Source organism: Pyxicephalus adspersus, chromosome 9 (assembly GCF_032062135.1).
Source record: "Pyxicephalus adspersus chromosome 9, UCB_Pads_2.0, whole genome shotgun sequence".
NCBI lineage: Eukaryota > Metazoa > Chordata > Amphibia > Anura > Pyxicephalidae > Pyxicephalus > Pyxicephalus adspersus.
The window spans coordinates 58,374,787-58,396,049 of record NC_092866.1 but is presented as its reverse complement, the minus strand read 5'-3'; the positions used below and the strand labels follow the sequence as shown (position 1 = coordinate 58,396,049).

General features: G+C 37.8%; 1 protein-coding gene across 4 annotated transcripts in view; it reads left to right on the top strand.

The window, feature by feature from the left end:
* The window catches only part of LRRC4C (leucine rich repeat containing 4C), a 503,565-nt gene that overhangs the window by 218,524 nt on the left and 263,778 nt on the right, over positions 1–21,263 (top strand). For 3 of the 4 annotated variants that reach the window (XM_072422151.1, XM_072422148.1, XM_072422150.1), the window contains exon 3: positions 9,009–9,104. The exons of the other annotated variant lie outside the window; for it this stretch is intronic. The gene's annotated coding sequence lies outside the window, so the exon portion shown is untranslated. The remainder of the gene's footprint in view (positions 1–9,008; positions 9,105–21,263) is intronic. 4 annotated transcript variants of the gene reach the window in all.

Here is a 21,263-nt window from a genome sequence, read left to right as displayed (position 1 = left end):
CTTTAGACATTACCAGAAAGGGTTAAGGGCAGGTTTACACCTATAACTTGCCAGCCACTCGAACACTTGCACCTCAACGCAATGCTAATACTTAAAGAATGAATAACAAAATAAATTGTGTTACAAAGCATTGCATTTTATATGTCCGAATTAGGGAATTAGCTTGGGTTCATCACTATTAAATTTGCATTAAATTTTACTGTGTGTGTTCATCCCCCTTAACGCCTCCATTCTCCCTCAACTTTGGGAGCCCATGTTGAAGGAAGGAACCTCATCCCCACTATCTATCTATCTATCTATCTATCTATCTATCTATCTATCCATCTATCCATCCATATATATATATATATATAAACATAAACAAACAAAGATAAAAAATAATAAAAGGTCCCCAGAAGTAACCCATACATGTTTTCCTGGTTATCCTGCAATACAAATCTATGTCAATCAAGTTTTAGCCATGGAATTTATCATTGCCATCATCATTGACATCTTTAACAATGGATTTAAAAAAGAGGTAATCCAGTGTTATATTTACATAGAAGTGGACAAAGAAACTTATCGTCATTTTAGTGATAAAGACAGCGATGGAATCCCTTTGGTAACAATTTTAGAAGCTGTCATCACAATAACAAATTTCACAACTTACAGGAAATGAGCAATTTTAGCGGTAAATATATATTTTTAGAATCCGACACTCAATGTGTCATTGACAAATTCCATATTGGATTCTATAAATATAAATCAAGTGATTCCATCATTGTATTTACATAGTTGCACATGCAGACTGTCATTTTATTGGTGGTGATTGACAAGGTAAAATTTGCAATCTGAACTCATCTCCATTGGTGAGGATTTCCATCATTGGACAATGTAAATGATGATAGAATTATTTCTAAAAACATATGTTATTGAAAAAAAAATCTTTAAATATAGTTTTTATTGTGACAGTTTTTTTACCTAACCCTTTCTGGGAATGGCTAAGGGGTACGGCTTACCCAAGGATAAAAGAAAGGCTATCTGGAGTTCTATTTTTAGAAGAAGGCTTTTAATATTCATTCCACAGATGCCAACCTCATATTTAGTGGGCAGATTGTGAGATGAAGGCTCCTTCCTCCAACTTAGGTCCCAAAGGTTGGGGGATTATGGGTATTTTAGGGTTAGAAGGTGAAGGGGAAAGGCACTGACCACAAACTTAACATAGTGACAAACACAAGCTACACTTGTAAAACCTGCTACTGTAAGTACAATGCAACGCTATTCTTCAAGGGTGTGTGTGGGAATATACATTATTGTGAACATGTTGTTTTGCCCTATAAGGGCAATGCATATTTTTTAATAAAGTGATGATTAAAGTAGATTTCCCCCTCCACCGCCATCAGAGGCAGATGTAGCCAACAGTGGCTCTCTATGTAGAATCTAGGGGGGGTGCCCCTGTTGGCTAAGGTGGTTCTGGGCTCTAGGCTCTAGGTTTTGAACTTGTAACCCCTGACCACCATTTTTTCTAAACCCTGTGGACCCCCAATAATATCAAATAAAATATTCATACCTTCTGTTTCCTGGCTGGTGCAGTGAAAGCACCAGTCCATTTTCTGTATCTTCTGCTGGGAATGGTCCCTACTTCTCCACTCAATGACACTCATCCAATATTAAATGTCCAGCCACTAGTGAAATAGTACTCTAGACCCAGGATGGTCTTATTCTGGACTCCTAGTGTAGGAAGTAAGCCCATGGCAGAATATGCTTACCAAAAATGGGTTAAATCCCACTGGGTATTAGCCAATATAGATATGTGACATCTTGTGCAGGAGTACGCCTTCTGCAGACTCCAAAGGTGGATTGTACATGGAGTGTTACAACCAAAGCTATTGAACTATAAAAAAGTAAATATTTTTCTTAGAAGGAAATTTTGCTTTTTTGAAGCTTAAAATAATACTTTGTTCCTTTTTTACCATAAGAAATAAAAACACTTCTGAATACCCTACATATACAGGGGAACATTCCACCATCTAATGTGCCAGAAGACTGAGATTTCTTATCTCATGAAGATTTTATTGACTCTGCTTTCTTTATAAAGTTGTATTTTTTGTTTCACAATGTATATCTGCCATATAAGACAGATTGGTTTAGAGAAGCCCTGACTTCCCATGACAAAGCGTATATTTCAAACACAATCGACTACGCTTTTTTTGTAAGATGTGGAATAAAATGATTGCAATGTGCAGTTTGTAGAGATGCCTTTTGTTTGATGCCATAAGTTCACAATACGGCTCTATGTAGTGAGATGCTTCGACAAGATAGATCTTTACAAAGGTGAATGTGCCGTAGATTTTGCGGGAAGAATATGCTAGATGCTCTCAGCATTGTTCTTAACTTGGCAGAGAAAACATTCAAGCTGTTGGAAGAAGAGATTCCACAAATAATGAAATGAGAAAATAAGTGATTTTCTGCTAGTAATGTGTCAAGATAAAAGAATCAAATATAATAATATATGTTAAAGTCTAATTCTGGATGAATCACTCTTTGATTTATCCTACCCAACCAATAAACTCCCAAATATCATAATATAAGTTAAAGCCCAGCTCTGGATGTATCACCCCTTGATTTATCCCACCCAACCCATAAACTCACGTTTACAAAATATTTTGAAATTTGAAAGTTCTCCATTACTTTTTTGAGTCTGTCATCTTATGACCCTCCAAAGTGCTCCCTCCAAGAGTGGTCCACCATGGCACGTTGACCTATACACTATAAGGCTGCACTGTAGGGAAGTATTTACTCAAGTATGTTCTCAAATATTTTTTTTTCAATGCAGCTATAGAATAGACATCACCAATTAATAATTTGGGGTCCAGGCCTTACCCACCAGTTGGCTGGTTCTGCTCACCAGTATACCAACAGACGGGGAAAAGCCAAGCTCATCATGATGTCATCAAACATCTACTGTTGTCTTTAGAAACCTTTAGGTGTCCACTCTACCAGGCAGAGATAGGAACACCTGGAAAAAAGCCTTCAATGTAAGGTCTGGGTCAATACTAGTATTCCCCAGACACCAATCCCTCAATCTATTGACTCAGTCTTCACCTATAGCAACCCTCGCTCAGCCTCAGGAGACTGGTTACGTCTCCCAGCACTCGGTTGCCCCCAGGACTTGGTGCACAAGGGATGGTGTCTGGAGGGTACAAAGGTAGAGGCACAAACAGAATAAGAGTCACAAGAAGAGGTCAGTTCAAGCAGAGTTCAACCGACAGTCAGGAACAGGCACAGGTCAGTAACAGAATACTCAAAAATCACTCCAACATAGGTAAGCCCAGCAGACGCTATAACAGGCACAGAAGACTGGAAGCAGAGTGGCTATAAAGCCCCAGCAGCCAATACAGGACTGAGTCAGGAGCTGATCAGCCTCTAGAATCCCCTTCTGCTGTGCGCAGCCTACCATTGGATGCTGGGGATGCCAAAAATCCATCAGGTTGCACGGCTAAAGGGAAGCAGGGGCTGCTGCTATCTTAGTTCTCCTTGCTGTTGCAAATGATATCTCTGGACAGAACAAACAGTGTTTTATATAGCGGTGGCACAAAGCACATGTCGTCGGCCAGGTGGGCATTTCCTAACATTCTACTTTTCTATCCCTATTCTTTGATGTCTTCGAAATTGAATCTACCCATATTTTTACTCCATGGTACTATAAATCTGTTTCTGTTGTCAGCCATAATTCTCTACAATTATTACACAGTATTTATATAGGCCCATCATATTATGCAGAACTGTACAAAGTCTACAGTTGTGTCAGAATTTTTTATTTATTTTTTTTATTTTTATTACAGCAGCTTCTGGATGAGCTTACTAAAAATGATTTCTCTACCATATGCTGCAGTGTATTATTAGAGCCAGCTCCTGAACCTCCCACGTGTGGTCTTGGGCCCGATTCCATTTACATATTTGATTCTATACCCAGCTATGAAATTCCTGCCATAGGGGAGAATGATGCTTCATAGGCCGGATGGCTTTCTCAGTGTATAAAGCTTTGTGATCAGATTGACTCAAACGGTTTCATTGAGATCAGAATGACTAAACTGTTTCATGTGCCAGTGAGTCACCGACTGTCAATGACATGTAACCCTAAGAGGGGTGCGTGAAAAAAGAACACCAAACAAAGAAATTAATGCAAGAATAGAAATTAAAACATATATTATAGCTTTTGAGTATCTAATGCAGCTATATGTGTAAAATAAGTATTATATATTCTTCTAGGGTAGTGGGAGCAGCTTGCTTTAGTCAAAGTAAGTGAATGGTGGACAATGAAAGCAGACCAATATTTAAAATCCAAAGTTTGATGCTCCAACTACTCCTACCAGCACTGGAACACATCTAATTGACCCCCTGTGCTGCTTCTTCCTCTGTGGACTTTTCTGACAACCAAGTCAAAATCAGGTCCCCCAACTACTTAAGTTAACCTCCCTGGCGTTCTAATTCTGTCTTTTTTTTTACGCAAAATGCGTCATATTGTTTTGCGTGGAAATTTATTTTACATTGTAGGTCTATAATTCTTAGTCATAACTCACCAAAATATGTCCAATATTTAATAAATTTAATAATAACTTTAAATAAAAAAAAAACACAAAAATCTGTTAAAACAAGGGTGCTTAAAAATACTAAAAACTGTAATATAACTTCACAGTAGCATGTATAATACATATAATCTAATTATATAAATATTAAAGATTTTTTTGTATTAGAATTAATACAGCTATTTTGTATTAAATCCAATACAAAATTATTTGAATTTCCCGCCGCGCCTACCGCATACACAGACTTTTGCACCAACGCCACCAGGGAAACCCCAGGAACGTCACTGCATTCACCGGCTGAAGATTCGAAGAAAAGGACGCCACCTGAGGATGAGATTTGTCAGGGAGGGCGCTTGGGACGCAATGGGACAAGGTAAGTGTGTGTTTTTTATTGTTTTTAGCTACCCCAAGTGTGGCTCAGGGTTACCGCTTTTTGCATTTTTTTTACCCCGAGCCTCTCGGGACCTTTAGGTCAGAATAGGAAATGTGAAGAAATCTCCAAAGGTAACAATTTGCACTGCAGAAAGTTTCTCCCACCTATCACTCTGATGGCAACTCAAAATTTCTGAGATTCCGTTCACTTTCTATATCAGAGATATGGGTCACCAAGACAAATAAAGAGGGCTAATCTCCCCAGTGGGGACATGGACAGCATGAAAAGCTTTAGAGAGGATCTGACCTTTCGCTCCAACTACTCCTACCAGCACTGGAACACATCTAATTGACCCCCTGTGCTGCTTCTTCCTCTGTGGACTTTTCTGACAACCAAGTCAAAATCAGGTCCCCCAACTACTTAAGTTAACCTCCCTGGCGTTCTAATTCTGTTTTTTTTTTTACGCAAAACGTGTCATATTGTTTTGCGTGGAAATTTATTTTACATTGTAGGTCTATAATTCTTAGCCATACCTCACCAAAATATGTCCAATATTTAATAAATTTAATAATAACTTTAAATTAAAAAAACACAAAAATCTGTTAAAACAAGGGTGATTAAAAATACTAAAAACTGTAATATAACTTCACAGTAGCATGTATAATGCATATAATATAATTATATAAATATTAAAGATTTCTTTGTATTAGATTCAATACAGCTATTTCGTATTAAATCCAATACAAAATTATTTGAATTTCCCGCCGCGCCTACCGCATACACAGACTTTTGCACCAACGCCACCAGGGAAACCCGGGGAACGTCACTGCATTCACCGGCTGAAGATTCGAAGAAAAGGACGCCACCTGAGGATGAGATTTGTCAGGGAGGGCACTTGGGACGCAATGGGACAAGGTAAGTGTGTGTTTTTTATTGATTTTAGCTACATGTGGCTCAGGGATACTGCTTTTCGCATTTTTTTTTTACCCCGAGCCTCTCTGGGCCTTTAGATCAGAATAAGAAATGTGAAGAAATCTCCAAAGGTAACAATTTGCACTGCAGAAAGTTTCTCCCACCTATCACTCTGATGGCAACTCAAAATTTCTGAGATTCCGTTCACTTTGTGTATCAGAGATATGGGTCACCAAGACAAATAAAGAGGGCTAATCTCCCCAGTGGGGACATGGACAGCATGAAAAGCTTTAGAGAGGATCTGACCTTTCCCTACTTTATCCCCCCCAAAAAAAGCTTTGCCTTTAGATATATACTTTTCTATTTTCTGCTTTATATTATATAGAAACCATACAGCCTCTGTAACAACTAACCCCTGAGAAAGCCATATTTTGGTGAAATGCGTTGGGATTAATGCAACCGTAACAGGTCCTATACCTTGTATATATTCGTTACTGTATGGTCTCAGAGAATTTAATGTCTAAGATGAGCATCCTAACCTTGTGATTGACAACAAGAGTTGGGACACACTCAAAACCCATGGAACTTGTAATAATTATGTATGAATCAAAAATGTGCAAATACATAATTACACTATTGTTTTGAATCTCAAGCCTCAAACCTCTTTCTTTCTCTACCTATGGATCTCAATATTTACCCTTAGATACACATAGGTAAATATTATAATACAAAATATATTAATAATATATAACACACAACCATGTCGGCAATTAATTAGGCTGAAAGAATTATTTTTACCAAAAACCCAAATATTTCATCAGTATGTAATGAGGCTTTCACGTGTAATGGTCATTGAATAATGCAAATTCTTTATTTCTAAAATATATATATATATATATATTTTACCACTAGAAATTGATTTTTTTTGTCCTCCTGCACCACTTTACCAAACAGTACAGATTGAACTTTACATTAGACCACATTCCTTTCACCTGCAGAGCAACACTGACACCCCGCGTCTGCTGTAACGAGAAATGGTCCGAAAAGCTTGTCTCTCTCTCCTTCCTTCCCGGATCCATAAAAGAATGACTGCGTGCAACCACTGAGGTGGAAAAGTCATTTTTATCATTTGCACTTGACATTATAAAGAAGCAAGTAATCACAAAAGAGGATTAGTATGTGTAATTACCTCTAACTGCAGGTCATTAGGGTAGAGGGAGGATATAAGCCAAGCTCGATTACACCACTGGAGTGAGTGGGAGACTGGGAAATACCTGTTGGGTTTCTGACATCTAGGAAAAGATAAACTGGAGATGTAATGTCTAGCAGATGTGTGTGCTGGACACTTTATATTCAGATTGGGGCATTGGGGGTTATGATTCACTAGGGAACTACTAGCTGTTCACATAGCAAAGTGAATTATCTTCTTTAAACTGAATATTTCACTTAGTTTAGTAGAGTTAAGATGATGATCTGCTGAATTAAATCATCCAATCATGTGTAAGTTAGTAAATCACCCTAAATATTACATAACCTATATTATTATCGTCTATAAAAGCACCACGGTATTATCAAAAAGTCAGCACTGCAAATAATTAATTTTTTTTTTCATCCCATGCAAACCAACTATCATTGATCAGATTGCCCCAGCAATGTTATCAAAGTTATTAATTTCAGATATCTTTTAGACTATTCATCCTGCAGTATTGGGCATTCTCATACATACCCAGCCATGAACTCCCTGCCCAGTAGGGGCAACACTGAGGCCAGTAATGGTTGCCCCTCTCGTAGCTCAGAAGGATTAGGGTGGGTGGCCCTAGGAATGACTAAAAGAGAAAAATATACAGTGAAAAGAACGAAGTTTGAGGGTCAGAAGTTCAATGCAAAAAATGTATTTATACATAGTTGATTCATACATGATTACAATAATACAGGTAATTCTTGTATTGTATCCCTGGTCCTGTTTACACTCACAAAAGTGGGATGACTATACTATACAAAGTCTTCTACCGCCATACAATAGTAAGAACTCTGGGAAGGTTGTGCATAGCCCACCGCGTTTCACGGAAATCTGGCTTCCTCAGGGGGTTGAGTGTAGAGAGAGTTTAGTATGGTAGTCTGACGTGGCTGATAGTGATTAAGAAAGTAAACAAAAGTTTTGGCAAGAAGGTATATTGCTGCGATACAAGCGCTTAAGTGCTTTTATGAGGTTTAAATGAACCACAGTTGGCAAAGATAGTCCTAGGAAATTCCCCAAGTAACTAATATATTTAATTCCAAATTAGGATTGGAAATTCGCTGTGGGTCCTGGTTATAATGCTGAAGCTTGGGTTCCTTTGCAGCATCCAGCCAAAGGGATGCTTTGGCTATAACCAGGACCCACGGCAAACACTCCATACAGCTTGGACACACAGCTTGGACTCCATGACAAGCATCCCTGCCATGGATAATACTGTTATGTTATCTACTCGTCCTAGAGGGAAAACCTTGCCATGTAAGCTACAATTCTACAACCCTACCTCTCAAGGCTCCCAGTTTGGAACAAACATATTAGTTCATTGGGGAATTCCCTAGGACTACCTTTGCGAACCGTGGTCTATTTTACCTCTCATTTAAGCCAAAACTGTTGATCCAGAAATACCTTGTGAATTGTCACTTCCTATAGGGATATGCGCGACCTTCTCGGTCCCATCTTTTAAATTCTAATTAATGTATGGGGGTAGAATACATTTGTATATTATAGTCTTCCACTGGTTGAGGTTTCCCATGCAGCAAAATGCTAATTGTGAAAGTGTGCTCTTATTTTTCTTTAAAATATTTAACCTGGGCTCTAACCAACCGTTCAGTCTTCTACTTTTCACACAGCTCACTGTTTGCACTAATTGTACTGCTGCAGGGTATTTTAATGCTTTCAGCAAGTTTTTTACAACACCGTGCTGGTACTTCCCACCACCCATGATCTGCTTGTATTAAACTGGGAAGCATAAATACCTATTGATGACTATAAGGATATGTCAATAGTAGGGCTAAATTTTTAAATGTTGATGGAAGAAATATTACAAACAATATGCAAAATAATTCAGCTTTAAGCATGTCTAAGTTCTCTTTATACTAACACGAACATACTATAACTAAAATAAATGTTTCCTTCACAGGTACACAGTCTATTGTGGAATACTGGCAGACTAAGTGACATGACCCTTACTGGAGACTCTTGATTCTTGAGTCCATGTGTATGGAAGACATATCAGGTCAGTGATGTCCTACTCCAAAAATACTGTCACCTAGGATGTGATCAAGAAAGACTTACATAGCCCTACATTTCACCTTCTGTGCAAAGTTATGATGGGTCCTTTTACTCTAGGGTACCTTTAGCACCGACAGCAAAGTGTAGATGTCCACATTGTGGTTGAGTTGTTGAATGAACCACTGGACACTGCTTGTAAAGCTCCCTGTGGCACCAGAAATGCTCCAGGGGGTGAAAAGAAAGAGTCTATGACCACACCAGTCCTTTACCTTTTGGAAAAAAGGTTTAAGCCAAAACTGTTGATTCAGAAATACCTTGTGAATTGTCACTTCATATAGGAATGCAAGAATGCACACAGAATCATATCCTTTAAAGATCCATCAATCTACTATGTAATAGAGATAAAAAAGGAAGACATGGTTTATGTCCAGACTGAAGAACACAACAGTGGCTGTTCCATAATATAAAAGACAATAAATATAGGAAGAAAGTATAAAATAAAACTAAACTTCAAAAAGGAAAACTATTGCTGCCAGCTCATTTATGGATGGGTATGCTGTCATATATCAAATATCAGTTTTGGGGTTTAGATATCATTTAAAGTTGACCATGGTAATCACCCCCACCAATGTAATTTGGTATAAGCCATCCCTGTAACTTCTAATTTTTCTGGATAGCTTGCCTTGTTTTAAGATTAAAAATAATGGTCCTGATTTATTAATGCTCCAAGACTGAGGACAAATATGAATAACAAATTATTTAAAGAAATGTAGCAGAATCTTGCATGATAGTCTATCTTCTCCAGTTTTGAAGGGATTTATAAATCAATAGAGCTACCTGCAGAATTAACAGCTAATAGAATTGTGCAGCAGGCAACTCCCATAGGACCGCAGAGATGTGTTAAACTGGGTTCAGATTCATTTCAATACATCAATCAGGCTCAGTTTAATTTATTTTTTTTTTTCTAAAGGTTTAATTCAACATATAGAAAGATGCAAATTGACACATATTGGTCTTCCAAGTTGGACCAACTTCTCTATACAACACACCTAAAATGACTGGACCGGTGTTTCTTAAACTTTTTTATTATGGGGTAACCCTTTAAATAAAGTTCAGGTCTTCAGGGAACCCCTTCTATAGCTACTATATCCACAGCTCACAGTATATTAGCTTGGTAGTCAGTAGCATGAATGCCTCTTACATTGATGGCCGACACAAAGCATGTCATCCTTACAGATAGCCAAAAAGATCATTGGCGTCAGTTAAACCGAGGCACAAAATATTTCTTCTTCTTCGGTTCCATGGACCACTAATTTTACCAGCTCTGGACCATGCATGCGAAGAAGAAGAAACTTCCCTCATAGTGACGTCATGATGCCACAACTGCCACTTTCCCTTTGCAGGTCTGAGCCTGCAATGGGAGAGTCGGTGGGTTGTGTCCAGAGGCACAACCGGGCCACTTTCCTGAGCCTGTGATTCGTACGGGGGACATGGTCCGCTGCTCTGATTGGTGCACCCCCCCCCCCCCCGCCCCAAGCAAGGTCCTTCTACTGACCTCGGCCGACCAGAGCCGCAGACAACCAGAATTTTCTTGCAGACCACTGGTTGGCGATAACTGCACTAGATTTTTTTCTAGGGGGGGAAGTTTGATGCCACAACTTCCAGTACCTCAAACTGAAACATCTCTTTATCAGGGGTGGCCAGATTTTGACATCCCAGAAACAGGATTTTCAATTTTAATCTCTGTCATATGCTGTGGTCGGACCCTGAAGTCCCTTTTTATGACATACAGGTTGATTCTCCAGGTTATTCTAGGAGACCTTTTGCCCAATTTCAGGTTCTTGCTAGGTAGAGCACAGGCTTCAGTTTAGGCTTCAGGGCTCAGGGCCAAACTACATACACACAGATTGTACATGGCTAGAACTCCAAGTAATCATAGATCTGCCATACTATAACATATTGATCAAAGAAGCAAATCAAATATGGATTACATTTCTGCTTGGTAGGGTGTCTACCTATGTTACAGAGGAGACTGAAGAAATCGTAAACTGCTGTGCTAACACTATTGACAGATTGTATCATATACAGTGTGTATTTTATATTTATTTGCCCAGATTTCTACTGGCTTTGCTCCATCAAGTGCCATTCCACTGAAGGAGCCATAGAGGTAAATTGATAAAAGTGCCATCCTCTGACCAACAAGGCGAAAAGGGATCCAATGTTTGCCCATACACTTTCGATTCTATTAGAAAATGTATGAATCGTGAGTAGATTTACGCATTTTCTAATTGTACCCAATGAGACGATTTGTAATAACAGTTTGTTCAATACTCAGATAAAACATTTATAAATAGACCCTATCCAATCCAGCATACAAAACAATGAAGTTGCATAGATCCATATTTCTTTGTTCTAAGTACAGACAATCAATTATTCTTTATGATGGAATTTCAGTCATTCAATAAAACATCTAAAATATCTGAAGTGAAAATGATTTCTTTATACAGGATGAATGGAGTAAGATGGAATGCAGAAAAAGAATCACAATGCACAATTTATTTACAATAGGAATGTTGTTAGTGACCTGTGCTAATAAATTAAGAAAGTCCAGGTGGAAAAACTTTAAAATGAACGATAAATCACTCATGCTCAAATGGCAGTTGCGTTTGTCGTTAATGTTATCTCATTGTTCTTATAACTTTGCCAATGAATCTATACTTACGCTGAGGAATTGGTTAAGTGTTAAGTGAGTGCTCATCTTTAGAAATTTGTTGTTAAATCAAAAAAAATTCATCAAAATGATGCCTTTTTTATAAGTACTTTGCAGTACATTGTAATATGAAGATTATTGCTTACTTTGTGCCAATTTGTTTTTATCTTTTTCAAAAAGAGTGTGTGCACATCTGTGCATTGAGGGAACAGACATGCTAAGAGCAAAAGAATCAAGTATATTGTAATAATGTCATACAATTTTATTAATGCATATAAGATGAACACAGTCAAAGTTTAAATTGTTCCAATTCCACTCATAGAGATGAGATTTAGCAGAACATTTCATAGGACAATCAGTTCCTAATAGTAGGCAGGTTCTCCTGGTAGTGAGAGTATGCTGGCAAGGATCAGAAAAGTTTAGGGCTGTCACATTAAGTCCACCAGAGTTCATATCCCCCTGGATCAGCATCAGAGTGGACAGTTACCCATAATCTTTAGTCTAAGATCAGGCACTAAAACTTGGGCTATGTACACACGTGCAATAATTGTCATTGGAAAGGATCTTTCACGATCCCTTTCATCGACTAACGGCTGCACGATGCACACAGCACCGTTCTGCTCTATGGAGAGGGGAGGGGGGAGAACGACCGAGTGGCATCCTGCTGCGCTTTCTTACCTTTACGCATTACGATCGTTCGTCGTCCATCGTCCGTGGATCTGCCAAGACGGTCGTTCGGACGATGTACAACAAGTGCTGCACACATGCAAGATTCTCGTCCGATATTGGCCCTTAGCCGATTATCGGACGAGAACTATTGCACGTGTGTACCTATCCTTAGGAATAAAGTTCGATGGCAAAGTTTTGTGTTATTGAGAAAGGAGGGGAAAGGGGTATGGAAAGATACAGGCTTTTAGTAGGCGTAAGTATAAAATGATTTGTGAATTTATTCCTAAATTAAATCATGATCCTATTATATTATCTAACATAGACCTCCTATGCTAGTGGTGATACAAAACATATGTTACTACATACACAAAAACATTCTCACATCGATATTGCTCTTTTAGGTATCTCAATTTCCCGAAGCATTTTTCCCTAAGGCTTCTTCAGGGGATTTTTTAGATCAAATGAGTAGAATTAACATGAAAAGTAGTATACAGAATGGGCAAAGGGAGATACTATTATCAGGGCATCTCAGTAGTGTTGATAAAAAGTCTAGAAAGTGGTGACAGGTACTTTTTGTTTGAATAGTTGTTACTGGATTTCGAGTATCATCCGGAAAGATGGAGTTATTATTTTCTAAAAGGTGTAAGTTAGAGAATAGACGATTGTAAAATCCCTGAACGGATGGTTTTGAACTTTGAGTTATTGTATAGAAAGTTTTTTGAAGCTAGTTGACAAACTCAGTAGATAAAATGAATAGATCAAATGAACTCACTGCAGATAGATTTTTTAGGTTTCAATTCAATTTCAGGACACTACCTACTTTTATTCACAAAAAACATCAACAGGTGCACTTTTATTATCATCCAGGTGCTTCCCAGCTACCCTCAATTTCTGGCATTGAATAGAGTGCCTGCCCACACGTTCCTTCCAGGATGCTCCGGGCCTGGATCCCAAATAAAGAGCCACAAATCTGCAGCAACACAATTATACATACCATATCTATGCCCTTTCATTCATTTTCCAGGAGAAATTGAAGTACTTGATTCTCTGAATTTGGCATGATATGTTACAGTTTACCCCACACCCCTATGTAATACTGAATGTAGTTCACCATCATGCGCAGTACCATGCAATCTCCTGTGCTGTATTGGGAAAAAAATTGTCCATTTTTTGGTCTGTTTTAGTGCACTGGGACTCCTTAATGCAATGCACTACTTGGTGTGACATAGACACATGCTTTGTTGTTTGTTTTTTGTTTCCTTTGTGATGCAGCATGGCTTCTGATTTAAAGTAGATTTTTTGGTGGATTTAAATGGATTCTGGGAATTATAAAAATTCTTTTCAGCTGTCCTAAATCTCTCCTCGCTTTCTTGTTAGCCCTGTAAATGTAATTTTGATTTTGTTTTGATTCCTTCCCAAAAAAAAATAAATAAATAAATAAAACAAAAAAGAAACAAAAACAAAACATACAAATAAACAAATACAAACATAACAGAATAATTAAATACATCAAAACAAATTTTTAAATAACAACAACAACAAAAAATAATCAAATACACAAAAAAAAATATTCATATACGCTACAGCCCGTTCATATACTCCCCTTAAAAAAAACAATATGGTGAAACACATCAGAACCTGCTCATGAATGTTTTGCACTTATAATTACTTATGTGTATGATATCTTCAATGTGACAGTGAAAGTCTGTATAATGCTTAATAAACTAATCTTTTATTGCCAAAAAAAAACATTTCTGAACCCATTTCTAAATATGGGTTCAAACATTTTGGTTGAATGTCTGTCCTGAATCATGTTGGTTTACCTTACGTGTGACTTTCAATAAATATAAAGTCTGGACCTTGCACAACATTTGAGGCTTTACTCTTTGCATACCAGCCTGTGCCATTACAATTTGGAGTTCTGCCTTTCTTCTGTACCAGACCTGAGTTCCAATGGAAATAACCACACTTACTCAACAATGCCTCTATCCCTTCCACATTTTTTCAAAAATAAGTTGCTATACACAAATACGATACTTGGATATATTTAACTAGTCTGAGTTTAACTTAGAAGGTCATCAGATAGGAATACTCCATGTATATATATGAGCCAATGACTCAGTAATTGTTACAAACTAAATGGCCCCTTTATTACCCCTATATACACCCTTGATGACAGGGCCAAAAGGTTCAGTTAGGAAAATCATTAGTATTGGGAAGATGAAAGAATTTTTTATTGGAATAGTTTTTTTTTTCAGTAATGGAGGTTGTTGCATCAGCTAGACTTCTTGGGATATGTGTGTGTCATGGTGAATAACCAGATAGGTCTCATATCAGAGTAACAGACTAATGGTGAAACCATAAAGGTGAAGATGGGCTAGCCCAGGCTTCTGATTTAACTGATCCAGAAATATGTTACATATTACAGGAGCCAAACACTGCAGGAGCATAATTCTATTAATATTTAAATATTATCATCTTGTATTTGTGTAGACCTGATGTGTTATTCAGCACTTTACAAAGTCCTTCACAAAAAGTCCATAGCCTTAAAGGGGTGCACAATCTAAAGTCCCTACCATAGCCAATAACAGTCTAAGGCCAATATGGGAAGGGGATCATTTAACCTAAATGCGGGTTTTTTGGGATGTGAGGGATCAAAATCCACACAAGCACAGGGAGAACATGCCAACTCCAAGCAGATAGTTTACTAGCTAAGATTGTAAAGGCAAGAGTGCTAGTTATTGAGCCACCATTCAGCCAGATGTAAATACTACAGCCGTATAATCATTAATACACCAATAAATGCAGTTTTTACATGCAGGCAGTATCTGAATTTGAACTGGCAACAACTTCTTTACATATATGGTACAAAGACCATGCTGATAAGAGAAAGCAGAGTGACAAAGAGATGAACTCAACAGTGTGCTGCTTCTTGTTCAGCCAGGGTGGAAATGGGGAGAAAACCGGTAAAGTGGAACTGAGATCCGTGTCCTCACCCTTTCTATACAGTGCTGTGGGGCAAATCTTTGGACTAAATTGACAGGAATACAAATCTATTTGCAGATGAAGTAGCTCTGATATATGTATTTCATTTGTGAATTTAGCTATTTACCTGGAGTTCAGACTGAAACTGAAAAAAATCCTAAAGAATCTGTTGTATGGGCACTTGAAGGTACCTGCAATTTGATGACGATGCAGAATGGGGTAAATATACTCTGCCTTTGGGTTTTACTTTTATGTCCATTAGAAAAAAAAGTGCATCATAACTGGGTAGAAAATGAATCTGATTTCATGTTTTAAATTGACTAAATAACATTTGCAAATTCCAGCATCTACTGCTGGAGATGTGCTGTGCATGAATGGTCTGTGGTCTGCAGGTATAAATAGCAATGTATCCTTTGCAGTGGACTTAATTATATTCTATATTACACGAGTCAGAGGTTTTGCTACACTTCATAAAATACTACACTGAAACTTGTATTTCCCTTTTTCCTTCACCATGCTGCTACATGCAATGGAAAATCTGATGCAAATTAGCTCAGGCAAAAATAATAATAGTGGCTATATGAATATAATGTACAAAATGTAAAACTTAAAATTAACCCAATGAAACCTCCAACCCAAATTCAATTCTAAAACTCCAGCATGCATTTTTTAAATGTTTCTATGTAGTGGGATCTCCGTATCCCTTCTGAAATGCATTGGATAAATGTGTGTTGGTCTCGGGGTAGATGTGCAAATATTTACCTTATTTCTTGTTCCCCCAGAAGCTGGGTTTTTTCTCTGCTTTCTGGGGCCTCTTTGGAACTTGTGTTAAAACCCAATGGCTTGCTGGTACTGAGTGTACAGCAATCCACTGCTATGCCTCCATAAGTGGAAAATTGCATCACAAGGTAATGCATTTACATGCATTGCCCCTGCATTTGTTGTGTCAGTACAGTTCTTCCTCTGCAACCACATAGCGGCATGCTACTTCCAATACCCATGCCACAACCCAACCACCGCTTGCACAAAGTGGTACCCAGCTACTGCTATACATTTTAATGGAAGTGGATGTGAGTGCAGTTGAGCATGCGGTATAATGATAAGGATTTACCCCAAGCCTAAAGGAGGTCTGAGGCTCTAGGTTGCAGATAGCACCCACCTTTGGTCCGGCATTGTACATCTGCCAGAAGTGGCTTTGGTGAGGAATGGTCAAAAGAAGTGAAAGCCATTGGGAATGTGGAATTGGGTAATTGAGCCAAATGAGTATTTAGGCAATGCAAGCTGTATGTGCGTTGTTGGGGGATTGCCACTGCATAGGTAATTATAAAAAGCTTGATAAAGATCATTTTAAAACTATTATAGGGTGCTATTCATAAAAAATGACACTGCAACACACATTATTTGCATGAACAAATAATACATTAGGGTCCATATTTGTGATAAATGTGCAGTAATTAGCACCAAATGTACTGATTTCTAACACAACACACAAAATAGGCTGAAAAAATTAAAAAGCAATATGGTCAGTGTCTTGTGTGAGTCAGCACCTCTTGTTTAATGAGAGTCAGTACTAGAAACCAATCACTCAACACCACCATCTTTTTATGAATTAGTTAAGTTGGCCAAATTTACCAAAATTTGAAGCAGCAAAAAATTTGATAAGTAATCCCAAATTAATTTGAATTAATATTTGAAGACACCATTGTAATCTTTAAACAATCACAGTTTCTTTCATCAAATTAAATTGAAGTACCTAGGCATTCTTTTGCAGCACAACGTTCATAGTAAAACTCAACTTTATCTGGTAGAATTACACAGAAGTTCTATTTTTTCAAATGGAATTCTGGAAGAATCTGGTATAACTGCACAATCAAAACTGCAATATAAGGTAGAATTAATTTGGAACCAAGACATTCATTTGCAGGAACAGGTTCTACAGTAATGTCAAACTTTTTCCAGCAGCATTTATATGTTTTCAAAGACAATTCTGGCAAATTCTGGTATGAGTGCTCATTTAGATCATTTTTCTGAAAGAATTCAGTTGGAATCAGTCTGAATCTGGAAGAACTGCACAGTAGTATAATTATTGAAGTGACATTAAGGACAAAAAATTGTCAAATGCGCCAGTAAGTCAAATTAAGTAAAACATGTAATTTAATTGACCACTGATTTTGAAAAAGCTTCATTACTATACTCATCATTATGAAATAGATAGATTTCCACAGTCCTGTAGGATGAGTTTTGACATTGCACAGTAAAATTAAAAAGGATTATTGCTTTCTATTTGCTGTGGCAATTCAAAACTATGAAGAATCCTTTAAAACCTACATTTGATGTAGATATAGATAAATGTATAGCTCTATGATGTAGATGTGATAAAATGTCGATCATTTTCCTATAGAACACTATCATCCTTAAGAAAAAGAATGTGATATCAATATTTTTGCTCATGATTTGCAGTGCTATAACAAATTCAATTTCCTCCTGTTAGGATTTACATTTATTTTATTGCAGAATTGTAAAAGTGTTCTAATGGAAGGATCTGCACAGCTGTAATAAGCCATCCATATTTCTACAGTGTTTCTTATCAAAGAGTATTCTGTATTTAAGCAACACCCCATCTGGTTCCTTCGTCTCGAAAGACAAAACTGCCAGCTTCCTGTCCTGTGCAGAGGTTCAGGTGTTGGTCTGAAAGACTCAGTCATCATCTCTATTAATAAATGCTATGCGGGCTTTAAGGGATGCAGCATTTTTCTATAAAACAGTTAATATATACCAATTATTTATGATCTCCAAGGCTGCAGAAGATAGACTATCATGGGAGAACCTGGGTGATCCAGCAAAAAACGTATAGTTTGCTTACTCCATCATATCTGAAAATTAGGTATTTTTATGGACTCTAAATGATAAATGGAGCGATGGTGCAGTGATGTTGAGTATTAGTGGGTGGGATGAAGTTCTTGCTGGATAACATCAGATGAAGGAGAAATTTACATATTCTTCAGAGAAAAAGGAGAAAAAAGAGTCCCAGGAGAGATCGTAGTGTAATAGTTCAAATAAAAGTAGAGAACTGGTGGTGTTCAAGCAATTTCTGATGTTGATAATGACATTGGCTGTTTAGGCTCCTATGGGGAATCAAGCAACCAAAAAGAGATTGGGTGTAGAGAATATTTGGTAGGTGGTCGCACTCTATGGCCTAGTCCTGATGATATTTTTTCAATGGCTGTGACGGTCTGATAGAAGACTTGCTAGGTTTCTAAAAAAAAAAGGCAATGGCGAGGATAGCAGAGGCACCAAATAGAGAAGGAGATGGTCTAGAACAAGGGTGTCAAACTCTGGTCTGTGGGCCAAATTTGGCCCCCCAAAGGAATTCTAAATATAAATTGCAGCTGGCCCGCCGCTGCATTGAAATAGTGCCGCAACTACAATTCCCGGCATCACTTGCATCTATAGACCAGCGGCCTCTCTGTCTATGCGTGGCCCCACATTGGACTGTTTTATAGACGCAGGGAATTGTAGTAGCGGTGCTATTCCAGTTAAGAGGGAGCTCCAGCCAATCATAACATTAAGCCCCGCATTGGACCATTATATAGACAGGGAATTATAGTAGCTGTGCTATTTCTCTATTATAGGCTTGTTCCAGATTGAATGTGAAGCAAAACCTCTTTGTTTCCATATGAAAAGGTTTTATATCTGATGAGAAGGAAAAACTTCCTCAAGTTTTTCAATAAATTTCAAGTTTGGCCCATGACTTTGTCTACGTTTTTAATTTTGACCCTTTGTGTATTTGAGTTTGACACCCCTGGTCTAGAATATTTTTATAAAACTGTATTTATTTGTCCATAGAAATTTAAAATCCACCATCAACGCGTTTCGTGGCCACTTCAGGTTTGGTGTACACTAAGTTTTAAAATAAATATATTTATGATGGGATGATTCATTTTTTGAGCTTCTTAAGTGTTTGTTTTAGTACATGTCATGCAACTACAAATATACATTCCAGTGCATATGTTTAGGGTTGCATTGGCATGTATATACTTTTATTTTGATTTTATTACCTAGTGTACACCAATCTTGAGGAGGTGGCCACGAAATGTGTTGATGGTGAATTTTAAGTTTACTTAGACAAATATTACAGTTTTATGAAAAGATTCTGAACCATCTATTTCTCTATTTAGCATTATCCCTTGCCTTCTTTTTTTGGAACCGTACCAAGTTTCCAGTATAACATGTCACTTTACTTTAAATAGGATCATGCATTCTCTCGACCGTTGAGGGAGAGCAGAAAAAGTGAGTATCAATAGGTAGTGGTGAATAGGTGTGGTTTTGTCAGACATTTTCCTTTCTTCTAAATACACTAAGTAACATATTCTAGTTAAGTTTGAAGCTATATAGAAAAATATTATTACCTTTACACGTTATTTATAAAAGCACCATCATATTTTGCAGCGCTGTACAAAGTCCATTGTCATGTTATTAGCTGTCCCTCAAAAGGGCTCACAGTCTAATGTCCATACCATGGTCATATGTCATTTATACAGTCTGAGGTCAATTTTGGGGGAAGCCAATTAACCTCACTGCAATGTGGGAGGAAACCCACACAGACACAGGGAGAACTTGCAAACTCCATGCAGATAATGTCCTGGCCAAGATTTGAACATTAGACCTAGTGCTGCAAAGGCTGGAGTGCTACCTCTGAGCCACCATGCTGCCCAGCATGGAAAATATGTCCAGAAATATGAATTCTGGTGTTACATTTAGGTATTTGGATCATTTTAATCTTAACAGCCCACCTGCCACAGAAACTGAGATGACAAAAATTGTTACATTTTAAAGTTTTTGTTTAGCCAGGTATTCTTCAAAGCCAGCGTATAACTGCAACCTAGGTAGGTTACCATGGAGCGAGACTATATCCGCTCAATCCTCACAACCATTGATTAAAGGTGGCCGAATACATAGGCATTAAACAGATCCACAATGCCGGCACTGTAAGCTCTCAACTATAAAGTCCCGATTCTTTTATGTGGCAGGATTAATATATAAAACACAGCAAATCCAATCTTCTATAGAAGGAATGAAAGGAAAAGAAAAATCTTCCCAGCATGAGCTGGATAGCACACTCCTGTTTCCTGTATAGGAAACCTTCCATCCTCTCCATTCCTTTCATGATGCTTTTGGGAAGAATAATGACTTTCATCTCCTCATTAATGGTCTTTATTTGAATGTAGCTGCTGTGTACAGGAGCAACGTGAGGCCACCTAGCCTATTATCATATAGCAGCAAACATCTAAAAAGAGGAGCACTTCACTTATTTTCAAAAACAGAGTAAAGATTATCACACGGGGTGAAAGAAGGTGCCACGTGCACTGTTGAACATCTAGAAGATGTCTTACAGAAGTACTAAGTCTGAGACAGTTCATACTGTCACACTGTGTACAGAAATGCATTTTGTGTCCTTGTTGCACACAACCCAATGTGGATTGTGAAGGGACATTCAGAGTGAATGGCACCACAACGCACCAACACACTTACAATGCATTATCAGACATTAGAAAAATGGGATAATGTGTATTGACCATAAAAGTTGGTTTAAATTCAAAAGGCAAAAATTTACTAACTTATTGAAAGAGATACCTTTTGTCTTTTCTGAAAACTGGGAGTGCTCTTTCTGTGTCTAGGTACTTCTATGCCATAAGCCTCAGAACTGTTTATCTTGACGCGGGTAGCTCGGACCTTCTAGCCCATCCCTTATAAACACCATTGTCATAACTACCTTCTACTACCAAACTCCCCCTGCAT